A 12,415-nucleotide genomic window follows, 5' to 3' on the forward strand; every position below is an offset into this window, starting at 1 on the left:
AAAAACATTTTTGAAAAACTACAAAAACTGTTAATGTGTCGAGCAGTTGATGCTGCCGTCTTATTTATTAAGAAACACTTATCTGTATGGAAGGATCATGAAGCATCAGCCTTGGGAAGGAGTGGAGCAACACTGAAATAGTGCAATGTGTGTGTCTTTGTATAAAAAGTCTGGATAGATAGTCTCTGAAATTCCCATTTGAATAACCAGTGTAATCTCCAGTGTAGTAAACAGGAGCAAATCAAGCGAATATTGCTTCTTGGTCTCTGTCCATTTCTTTGGATTAGGATGTGGAAGCACTATCAACAGAACCATCTGTTCTGTGAGGCTGGTTAGTCAGTTTCAGTCCCTCCTGCCATTGCCCACTGTAGCCAGCCACTGTGAGGTGTGAGCCCTTATGAATTGTAAGATGTTGATCAGTGACAGAACCTACATTTTTCAAGTCTGTGACACTGTTTAATGCTCTGTACCACTATTCTAATTTAAAGCAACTTTAAATGCGATCCATTGGATTGATAACAATTGATTTTAACATTGTACTGTTTATTGTGTCTTTCTTCTGCTTACATGCATCTCTTTCCCTGACTGCTTCCCCACTCCCCCAGGTGTGATGTTTGCTCATGTTTTGGTAGAAGCTGAAAAGCTAAGTGGCCATAAATGTTTTTTTGATGTTATTTGTGTAATTCTTTTATAAATTGGAGGAAAACCAACCCTGGGAAATTCTCTCGTTTAGATAACTAAGGTTTAAATCTCAGTCCTGCTTTAAACTAATTGAGCTTTTTGCATACTGTGTGGTTGGAGAACTGGAGGGGGAAAAAAGGCTTTCCATTAAAATCTGTTTTGCATTGCAGGCGCTTAGCCCTAATGAGTACCTTTTGGGTAAAGTTTTAAAATGAGTGATTAAAAGGTCATTTTTTTATCTGTTTGGCAGAGACTGTACACAAATGTAACTGCTCAGTGTGTTTGCACAGCTTGAATAGTGAACTTGAATAGTCAGCAGTCTCCTCCTACTCGTGTCCAATATTGGTCTAAGCCAGGAATGGAAACTATTTCTAAAAATTATGATTGGACAGAAATGATAGAAACGTATTTTTGAAGATCTGTTTACTTTTATATGTAGTAGCATCAGCCAGCATGAGACTGAAGCTCTTAAAATGAATTTATATCAGATGCTTTGTTGCAAATGTTTTAAAATTGTGTCGCGGGAGTGGGGAGGGGGGTTTGAAAATCAGTGCAACAGCTCTTGCTCTCCATCACACAGTCTGCATTTGTGTTTGTGTGCGTGCGTGTGAGTGTGCGTGCGTGGGAAGATGAGGGGATTTACTGAAATTATGCTCCTCAGGAGTTACAAGCAATGACCTTTCAACAATTAAAATAACAAGTTATATTCCAGGTTCAAAAGCAAATTGTGTAATTGTTTGGTATAAATATCCATTACAGAAGCAAAATAATTGGCTAATTGGAGGCAGCACTGCCCACTGTCTCAAGGGTGGAGGTTAATGCCATGAGCTTAAATATAGATGGGTTTTCAGGCCCATGTGGTATTGATTATGCTCCCTACATCTGCTTCTAAATATTAAATGAAAAGGAGATTACTGTAAATCATTTGGTGAATAAATATTGTGTTATGGGTTTCCATCGTTGTTAGTAGTTCACATGACTGGTTCAAATTTTAGAATTTCAGATTAAAACATGTGCCTCAATTTGGTAAAACTGCTTTGTGAAAAATTTGCTTCATGGACTGTCATTTAGTAACTCCAACATGTAGTTAGCATTCTCTTAGACTGCATTAGTTCTATCTGATGTATTGAAAACAGATAGGATGATGCATTGTCTGGAATCTCAATCACTGGAAGCAATATAGCTTTTTTTGTGCATGTAATTTTCAGACGCACTAAATATAGATTTTGTTATTGAACTATCGTTGAAACAGAAATTAGGAAGCTTTGGCTGAAATCAGAAAAAAGCCTTTAAAGGAGTCAGTTAAATTCAACCCCAGCCACAAAATGAAAAGGGGTTTTGTTCTGCAAGGGCTTAGAGCTTAATCACTGCTTTGTGTCTAAATTTTAGATTTGTACATTTGACAGTTACTGTGCAACCTGTAGATTGAAGCTGGTTTTATACAACTGTTAGACTTCCTGGACATCTTACAATGAATTCTTGCACTCCATCCCCTGAAACAAAATGCACAATAATAAGCTGCCAGATGTCTTCATTAGTTCTCATAAAATTCACTTTGTGCAGTTGCTGAAAAATAGAGTACGTTTCTTTTTTCCAGTTTAGCACATGTTCAAGATTCTTGAATTACTTGAAGAAAATTGTATATTTTGATTTGTTAAATATATTATTTCTTGAACTACCTGATTTATGACTGCTGTTAATGATAATGTGCACTTAAAAAACACAAATGACTAACGTACTAGGCTAACGTTCTGATCCCGAAGGAATATATGATTGAAAACATGTGGTTCTTTAAAAGCTATTGAGTTCTGTGAAGTGCACTCGTGGTACAGGATTTTTTTTTGAGACTAGGTTGTACAGTAATTTTGTTTGTTTTAACATGATTGATCCCATTAAGCAGTGTCTTTTTGTGCTAAGTAATTGTATATTTACTCAAGTTAAGAAAAATACATCTTAATTTTGCTGTTTTTGATTATGTATCTAAATGATCCATTCTGGATCTTGCCTTCACCTTTAATCTGCCATGAATTTTATGAGGTGAAGCTTCTTCAAAGCAATATTTGCCTTTTGTAGGATTAAGAATTTGGTCCAAATTTTAAACTGTCAGCATTAAATATATTATTGAAATATGATTTATTAATATAAAATTTAGACCTAAAGGAACCAGTGTATGTTTTCTGGATGTTTGTTAGAAATTTAAATTGCATGCTATACTGCTCAATAAAACCCTTAGTTCCTGACAGCTGATCAAGTTATACTTCTGGGTTGGAGGCATAATACTGTAAAACATACAAACTTCCTGTCACATGTTTGGGAATTGCATTGAAAGCATCACAAACCCACAGTGATAATTAGCAGTGGCGATAGAAGATACAAACTCTGGTGCAATGCCAGAGGAAAGCTCCAAAAAGGTAACATATAGTTTTATAAACTATGATTCAGAGGGGTGTGTTTTGAAGTTGTAACTCTGCCATTGTCAGCCTATAGTAACTGGGCTTTTGGAATTTTTAAGCTTCGTAATACATGTAATGGAATACATTTCCACCCATTCTGTCTTCATTATAGTGTCAGGCCTTCAGAATTGTTTATTATTTTTGGAAAGATATTGAAAGGTTCTGTTCAATGCTGCAAGGATGATTTCTAACTTGTTTGCATGATGTTCAGATAGTTCTGCAGTTAGCTGAGCAACCCACCTAAATGGGAGAGAACATTCACTGATCCATGTTTACTTCTAACATCCTGATAAGGAATTTCTATTTGGCATAAATGCAAATGAGTTCAGTTGATGAAAAATATGCAAATATAAAGCAACAGACTGCAACATGTTCAAAACTATTGATGTATATAAAAGGCTTTTTATTGCAAAAAGAATTTTGTATGTGCATTCCTAAAATGGAATTGGAAAAAGCAAAAGAAAACATTACAGGTTTATAATCCTGCCGTGTAACATTTATAAATGTTTATTTGATTTGTTTATGTATTTTCAGTGGAGGGATATTTTTTATATCAACCTTTTCTCCAGCTGTGGCTGGGAGAATGAGCACATGATCTACAGCTTAAGGCAACCAGGTGATTTTTTTCCCTTAACTTTCTGTTCTCAAAGTAAAAGTTACCATAGAAAGAGTTTTATTGATAAGATCAGGTGAGGAGGGATCAAATGGTTGCCCTCTTTATCCCATTCTTTGTTTGGCCACAACAGTTTTTTTTTGTTAAAATGGATATTCTTGCCAATTCAGCTAGCGTTTAACTGTTTATTCACTCGATCGTAAAGGCAAATGCAGACAGGTTTTCTTTAAGTTTTAACAAGGAGGAAAAAAGATAGCTTTTGTGTGTATGGTAGTACAGAGCTTGAGTATTGCTGAAAAAAGGGACATGCTGTCAAAGTTTTTGGTTTTGCACTCATCAGGACAGTTTCTGACGAATTACCAACAGTAAGAAAGAGCTATAGTTTATAATGCATGCATGCATGTTGCATGGCCATGCTAATTTCTCCTTCAGTGTACCCGAACAGGCATCAGAGTGTGGTGACTAGGGGATTTTCACAGTAATTTCCTAGTGATAATGTGAGCCTCTACTTGTGATACTAATAAATAAACTTATACTTAGAATAGAGTGATGATTGGTAGGGCAGTGGGTTCTGAATGGGTGGAGGTGTTGCCATGGAGAATGCAGCGTGGAAAAGCTAACTGTTCAGCTTTCTTCAAATTCAAACTGGCCAGGTCAACTCTGATGTGGAGATGCCGGCATTGGACTGGGGTAAACAAAGTAAGAAGTCTGCCAACACCAGGTTTAAGTCCAACCGATTTATTTGATGGTAAACTCACAAGCTTTCGAGGTTCCCCTCTTTGTCAGGTGAATCGGGGAACCTCGAAAGCTTGTGAGTTTACTATCAAATAAATCGGTTGGACTTAAACCTGGTGTTGTTAGACTTCTTACCAGGTCAGCTCTGGCCAAGGCATTGCCCCGGGAAATAGATTAACCAGGGAGCGACTGTTCCTTCAGCCTTTGTTTGGTTCAAAAAGGTGTTATGTGTGGACGTGTTCCTTCTGTCTCCACTATACAGTTTGTGAGATTGGTGATTTGATTGTCTTCAGGCTGAATTTGGTGGCCCTGCTGGTTTAAAGATGCAGAGGGATGATTTTTTTCTGGAAGCAGCAGTTGCAGAGTTGAATTCTTTCTTTAAAATCTCTGTGGCACAAGAAGAGAGTCAAACAACAGCAGACAGGATTAAAAATTACGAGCAAGTTGGGTGGAGAGTCAGAAAGAGGAGGGAACATGCTCAGATCTTGTTCCCTCAGTGTCTCCGTTGCATGTGTTTTGATCTGCCCAGAAAGCTGGTGCTGGAGACATACAGAAAGTGGGCTTGCCACGTTACTTTTTCTCCTGACTGCCCAGTGATCCAAATAGCTCATGGGCAGTGTATTCCAATTATGACTTAATCAGATCATGGGTGGAATTCACTTATTTTGAGACTAGGTGTGGTGATGGGTGACTTTGCTGGCATGTGTCCCACTGACCAAAATGATGACATCCTGCTCCAGATTCTGCACTTACAATTTCATTAAAAATAAAGAGGCAAGTACCCCTCCAATTCTCCTGGTGGGCTAGCAGCTGACAGGTTTGAAGGCCCTGGTGCCGTGTTTAAACACCCCAGCCCAGAACACTCGTATCACTCTCTTCAGCCTGCCTATCTTCATCAAATCCTGCAGATGTCAGCAACCAGTGGGAAAAGGCTAACAGCCTCAAGATGTCTGTTCTTCAATTTGGCCACCTTCCTCATGAGCCAATTACCTGTGAGGCGCCACAAGTGGATCTCTACCCACCACACCTGCAGCCATCCATCCCCTTCCAGTATAGAGTGTGGTATTTCTTTGACCCTTTTGTGAGCTATTCATGCAGCCTTGTTGGGGTCCAACTTCCCTCCCCTCTGCCTCCCATTGTTTATCGTCATCTTCAAACCCCTTGCCCCTCTGCATGCTGTTGTGAGCCCTCACCCCTCTTTCCCCACTCCCTCCTCGCACTGCACCCCCATTTGAACTTATTTATTTATTAGTCACAAGTAATGTGCCTGTTTGGGTCAATGCACCTAACCAGCACGTCTTCCGGACTGTGGGAGGAAACGAGAGCACATGGAGGAAACCCACACAGACACTGAGAATGTGCCAACTCCACACAGACAGTAACCCAAGCTGGGAATCGAACTGGGGTCTCTGGCATTAAGGCAGCAGTGCTAACCACTGTGCCACTGTACATTTGGTGCTTCGTTGCGATGGCTACATGAGTCCCACAGCTCACTGTCCAGATAGACACTAGTGTGTGGCACCAGAGGGGCAGAAGATTCCTGTACTCCCAAACCCTAGGTGCAGTACTGAACTGAGATGGTGGTACAAGAGTCCATAGGTCCAGCAGTATGGTATTGACCATGATAACCAGCTCAGCATGGAGTTGGAAGGCGGGAACTAGTCTGTCCGGGCAGAACGGTGAACAGTGCATCAGGAGCAATACAGCACTTTGGCAGAAACGCTTGCATTCATCTCAAAGCCTCTTGCAAACTGAGGGCATCTGGTGCACGTGATTCCTTAGTAATCGAGTTTGAAGCTGATGTGATTTCCCGCAAGTGATGCAAGAATGAAAGGCCTGATGGGACACTGGTGGGCAGCTGTTTCAATGAACATTCATGAGATGCAAATTGCATTCACACCACTTGCCAGTGGGATGACTAACCTACCACTGGGAGAATTGCAACATAATTTTATGCCGGTAGGTTTCTGACTTTTTGGTTCCTGCCAGGTTCTCTGTGCCTGTCTGTTACCAAACTCACGGGTAGGTTGAGAGAATGCCACCTTCTGTCTGGGAATATCTCTCTCAGCCATTGTTTAAGTGGTTTGTCTCTATGTAGGAGCTGTGGTTCATTCACATTCCCTGGAAACCGTTGGTTTTGGTGGTTTTTGCAGGCAGGTAGATTGCATCTCAATGGTATTGGAATGTGGAAGGTACAGTGATGCAAATTGTCTCGCCATATTTGACTGAAAGCTCAAATGACTGCTTTAGTTTCTTTTTAGAAGAGTTCAGTTAGAGCTTCCAGCAAGTTTCCTGATTCAAACGTGTACATTTTTGACAAAGAACATGTTTTACTGAGGTGAAGCTCTTCAGTTTTGCTACATCACAAATTTTATCCCATCACTTGTGCATTTCTATAGAAGGCAAACAAAATAAACTCAGACTCTATCCTCTTAAAAACAAATGTTCTTATTAATCCTTGAATGCATATAAGTGATTGCAATTTTTTGTCCTGTCAATTACGTTTTTTTGGGCAGGGAACTGGGATTTTGATGTTTCAAGCTTGAAAAGAAGCAATTGTGTTGAGTGACATCAAATAAGGCACCGTGAAATAGAAAAGAATTAGAAATAGACTAATAATGTAGGGTATTGCCTTCCTAAGTGTCTCTACTCTTCTCTCCTCAAAATTTATCTATGAAAATGAATCAGACTTTTGGTCACTTGTCCTAATATCATCATATGTGACTCATTGTCAAATTATGCCCAATGGTTTATTTTTATTTATTAGCATCACAGATTAACTGCAATGAAGTTACTGTGAAAATCCTGTAGTTGCCACACTCTGGTGCCTGTTCGGGTACACTGAGGGAGAGTTTAGTATGGCTAATACACCAAACCAGCATGTTTTTTGGACTATGGGAGGAAATCCATGCAGACACTGGGAGAATGTGCAGATTCCACACAGACAGTGACCCAAACTAGGAATCGAACCAGATCCCTGGTGCTGTGAGGCAGCAGCACTAACCACTGTGCCACCATACTGCTCCTTTGAAGTACCTTGGACCATTTTGCTATATTTAAGGTGCTATGCAATAGAACGTGTTGTTTGCATTAATTGGGGCAAGATAAATTAAACATTGCTTGACTCTGATGCCCTCCACAGTGGAATAACTAGTTTACACATACATGCCTTGCATATGTGGTACTCAGAGACTACCTTTACCATGCGTATATATCCCAGCAAAAACTAGTGCCCACAGGAGAGGAAATGGACAAGTCATGAAGATGTACTTCTACCTGTTTGCTACATTTTGAACAGACAAATTAAGTTTCAGATAAATCGGGAAAATGAACTTTTCTGCATGCTACTTTTGTAAAAGTTGAAATTTGCAACAGCATGGCTAATGTAGTTAGGATGTTTCTTTTATCCTTGGCTGCACCAACTAAATAACCATAGTTCAGTGAAATGGATCTCAAGCCATTCTGAACTTAATGTCTAATCAGCCAGATGTTGCTTGAACTTCTGTCAGTTTCGTAATGCACAAGTGCCGATGGAATGAAGGTTTTCAGTTCACTGAAGATGCAAATCCCTGTTCTATACCGCTGTAAATGAATTGTACCAGGTTGGAGCATAATGTTGAGCTGCATTTAATAAATTAAACTGGCAAGACAATGAAATAAGATCATTGCTCAGCCAATGAACATTGGCAAAGCTGACATTTATTTACTACAAACCAGGTCTGGCGTTTATAAAGCATCTTTTAATATATTAGATCCTCCAAGGTGCTTCATAGAGGTAATGTGGCGTATGAATGGAGGTTGAGCAAAGGGAAACATCAGGAGGGATGACCAAAATCTCAGTCAAAGAGATAAGCTTGAAGGAGGAGGAAAGACTTTGAGGAGCTTGTGAAGAGAATTTCATCCTAGGGCCGAGATCAATGAAGTCACAACTACCAATGATGGGGAAAAGGGCAGACGTGCTAGAATTGCAAAAGCTAGTACTATTCCAGCATATATTTCTCTTCACATTGGCACTTTCTGCTTAAGGTTTATTTAAATTAATACAAATGAAGCATACTAGAACAAATTTTAACACAAGTTTTTTTTAGCATTGCCTTTTTAGGCTCTGTTCCAAATATTTAAATAAAGAAAAGGCTAGCATTTATTTAACACCTTTCCTATAAGCACCCCAGTGTGCTTCATAGATAATGAAGTACTTGTGAAATGTAGTTACTATTTTAATATAGGGAAATGTGGTGGCTAAACTGTACACAGCAAAATCCCACAAATGGCAATGATACAACGATCCAATATTCTGATTTTAGTGATATTGGTGCATAAATATTGGCCAGAATGGCAGGAAAAGTCACCTTCTGGTTGAATATTATCAAAGGATCTTTTGCGTCTACCTGAGAGAGCAGAGGAAACCTTGATTTAATGGCCCATGCAGGACTATATTTATTGTATTTAACAAGTAGATTCTTTGTAGTAGTGGTGTGCTAAGTATACTGTCTATACTAGTTGTTTCAATGCTGTATTCCCTTTTAAGCATGGATATATAACATAGTTTAAACTAACTGTTTCCTTGTAGAATCAGTCACTGCCATACTATTATAAGCCTGAATGTTCACTCTGTTGTGTGCTACAAATCCACAATGGCACCAGAAAAACCCCACACAGATTACCTACCTCAGGCATAGAATTTGAAGAGCATCAGTATGCATTGGCTACCACTTTCTCACTATCTGAGAAAAAGCCCAGCAAATGTGAAAGGAAGAACGATTTTAAAATTTCATTGCGAAGAATGCGCAGTGTTGCATACTCGAGTGTGATGTCTTCATTTCAGAAAAATATGTTTAGATATAAAAGTGAGCAGTGCTTACCAAAGCAGTATTTAACGTTTTGGATTTTTGAAAATAATTTTGAACCTCAAACTTGGGGTGAAATTATGTAATCATGGGTGAATAAGCTGACATATTATCAGGGTTTCATCAGGAATGTAGTTTTGCCTTAAGGTAAAGCTGAATGCTACAGTTATGACTTGCATAGTAGAACCTTTGGTATTGGAACATTTTGTTCATTCTCCTATATTAGTGTTTTTAGATTTCAAATCCAGTAGAGCTATCCATAAAATGTACTTCAAATGTATAATAACCAATGATCACACCAGGTCTGGGCAGAAAATTCACACAGGAGTGACAAGGGAGCAAAATTCAATGAACATTGCAGTAGTTTTCAAACAGTGTAATAGGCAATTATGGTGTTAATAATCCTTCAATCATCTGTAGTCTATTGTAATATTGGAGTCCTTTGCAAAATTTAATATACACTGAATTTATAGGTTTCATTAGAAGTAGGCACAGGAGAGTTTCTCTCTGCTCCCCACAGTTTGTATAAAACTAAATGTTTAATCCCATATTTCTACAAAGTGCAGCACTGGTTCATTTTTCACTTGCAAATTTTCTTGTTGCCTCAATCATCCTTAAACGGCTAATTGTAAATGCCTACAGTATGTGTTGGCTGCCAAGGAAGGCTAGCATTGATTTTGAAATTCAAATTTCAGTTAGCATTTGAATTTGGAAAGTCCGGCCAAGTGTCTGAAAGTTATGCCACCATTACGCTCGATACTGGACCAGCACTTATGGTTTTCTGAGTCACAAATTCATTATAGTACAACAGAGATGGAGGCCATTCAACCTATTAATTCGACATTGACTCTCTGCAGAGCAATCCAATCAATGCCATCTCCCCACTCTATTCCTGTTACCCGACAAGTTTATTTGCCTTAAGTGCTCATCCAGCTTCATTGATTGCCTTTGCTTCAAACGCCATCATAGGCAGCAAATCCCAGCTCATTACTACTCTGCATAAAAAAGTTCTTGCTCAATCTCTTGCCCAGAATCTTAAAATTTGTGACCCCTTGTCCTTGCACCATCAGCTAATGGGGGCAAGATTTCTTTGTTTACCTGAATATGAACCTGTCAATCACGTGCACCTCTATGAAATCTCCCCTCGATCATCTTTGCTTCAGAGAGAACAACGGCAGCTTCTCCAGCCTAACTTTATAGCTAAAACCACCCGTCTCTGGAACCATTCTTATAAACCTCCCCCTGTGCCTTTTCAGGGTCTATTACACCCTTCCTAAAGTGTGATCAGAGTTGGATGCAATCTCAAATTGTAGCCTAATTAAAGCTTTATAAAGGTCCAGCATAATCTTGCTGCATTTGTACCCAATATCTGTTTATGAAGCCAGCAATCCCATGTGATTTTCTAAGTACTCTCTTAATATGTCCTGCTGCCCTCAAGGATCTGTGTACCCACAGACCTCAAAGTCCCACAGTCTCTGCACATTCTTCAGATCTATGCCATTGAGTCAGTATTCTCCCATTCCTTCTGCCAAAATGTACCACCTTGCACTTCTGTGTTGAATGCCACCTTCCAATTGTCTGCTAGCCCATCTCTGTCTTGTTGCAACTAATTTATATCACCGTCATTGTATGCCAGAGCTTCCAACTTTATTATCATTGGCAGATATGTTTTGATTGAAAATTTATGATTTTTTAATACTGGGCATGGATTTTTTTTACTCCTTTTTTGTGATAAATTTTGACCTCTGCTTGAGTCCCCACTCTGGCCATAACACTGTGTATTTGGTCTGGCCATATTGACACTGCATCAACTGACTTGAGGGAAATGTGATTACTAGAAAGAAGTGTGTTTGTTTCGTTGGTTACATAATTAAATTTTCGACTTTAAATTTAATTAAAATAATCTGGCTGGTGTTCCTGCATGGAACCCAAGGGACTTTTTTTTAAAGTGGTGAATATTTGAACTGATTGACATGAAGGGTAGCTATATAGGTGAATGACATACCACACACTTAAACATTCAGTCAAGGTCAAGTATTCTTGGGCTTGGTGTAGTGACATAGATGCAGAATAAAGGTGCCTAGTTACTGCCCTCAACAACATGCCCTGCTCCAACATCATAAAAGAACAACCTACTAGAGATTGTGCAAATTGTATTATACGTGCATTATAAATTTACCTTGTGTCAGCCAATCCACATTAATACTAACTTCTAATGGCCCAGCTATCCATGGTGCGATGATGCTATTATTGGTTCGGTTGCTAGAAAAAGGACCCGTACTGTCAGACCAACTCATTAAGTGGAAGCAGTGCGCAGTGCTCAGGTTTCACTTGGTATTGTAAAGTACCACAGTTGGAAAACTTTACTATGAAAGCACTGATAAATGTATCACTACTACCACAAACTGATGTATGCTTATTTTCATAAATTATACAGCACCAGTTTAAAAGCAATATCGTTTTCTGTCCTTTCAAGTCTATAAAGCAAGTGCTTTCTTTAGTCGTTTCAATCAATAGGAGTACAATGCCAAAATCATTTGGCACACTGCAAATCTATTGCTGCTTATGTGCAAAGCTGCAATCATCTTAAGTGATGGTTCCTGCCAACAGTTTTAATATGATGCAACAATACATTGTTTCTTGTAGAATTTGAAGCACATACTGTTTCGCTACATGTATCGTGCTATGTGCTATGGATGAGGCACTGCCCAGAATCCAACAGCCATCTGCATCAGAATATCCCACATTTGGTTGCTATTACTTGATCGTCAGCAGGAGCAGCAGTGTGGTTAGTATGCCTCAGGATCTCTGGACTAGAATGGGGAAGGATAAATGGACCAGGATTTCCACTCCTGTTGACAGTGGTCAACTAGCTTCCTGACATGAGTGTGGAATTTTATCTTGGTAGGGATTGGTTCCTTCAGGAGAGGTTAAAAACTGCGTTGGGGATAATATATAAAAAAAAATCTTTTCTGTAGCTTACACGGGCTTCAATGCAGATGAGATTTAATTGCTCCTTAAATACAATGCCATGCAAACTGCACCAACCTTTCGAATTGTTTTTTATAATTTTTTTTACCTGTTCA

General features: G+C 39.1%; 1 protein-coding gene across 6 annotated transcripts in view; it reads left to right on the forward strand.

The window, feature by feature from the left end:
* The window catches only part of rerea (arginine-glutamic acid dipeptide (RE) repeats a), a 529,737-nt gene that overhangs the window by 111,333 nt on the left and 405,989 nt on the right, over nt 1-12,415 (forward strand). The window contains exon 1 of one of the 6 annotated variants that reach the window (XM_080215243.1): nt 3,071-3,092. The exons of the other annotated variants lie outside the window; for them this stretch is intronic. The gene's annotated coding sequence lies outside the window, so the exon portion shown is untranslated. Of the gene's footprint in view, nt 1-3,070; nt 3,093-12,415 lie in introns of those variants that run through there. 6 annotated transcript variants of the gene reach the window in all.

This window comes from Carcharhinus amblyrhynchos, chromosome 30 (genome assembly GCF_965287045.1).
Source record: "Carcharhinus amblyrhynchos chromosome 30, sCarAmb.v2.hapA, whole genome shotgun sequence".
In the NCBI taxonomy this organism is placed as follows: Eukaryota; Metazoa; Chordata; class Chondrichthyes; order Carcharhiniformes; family Carcharhinidae; genus Carcharhinus; species Carcharhinus amblyrhynchos.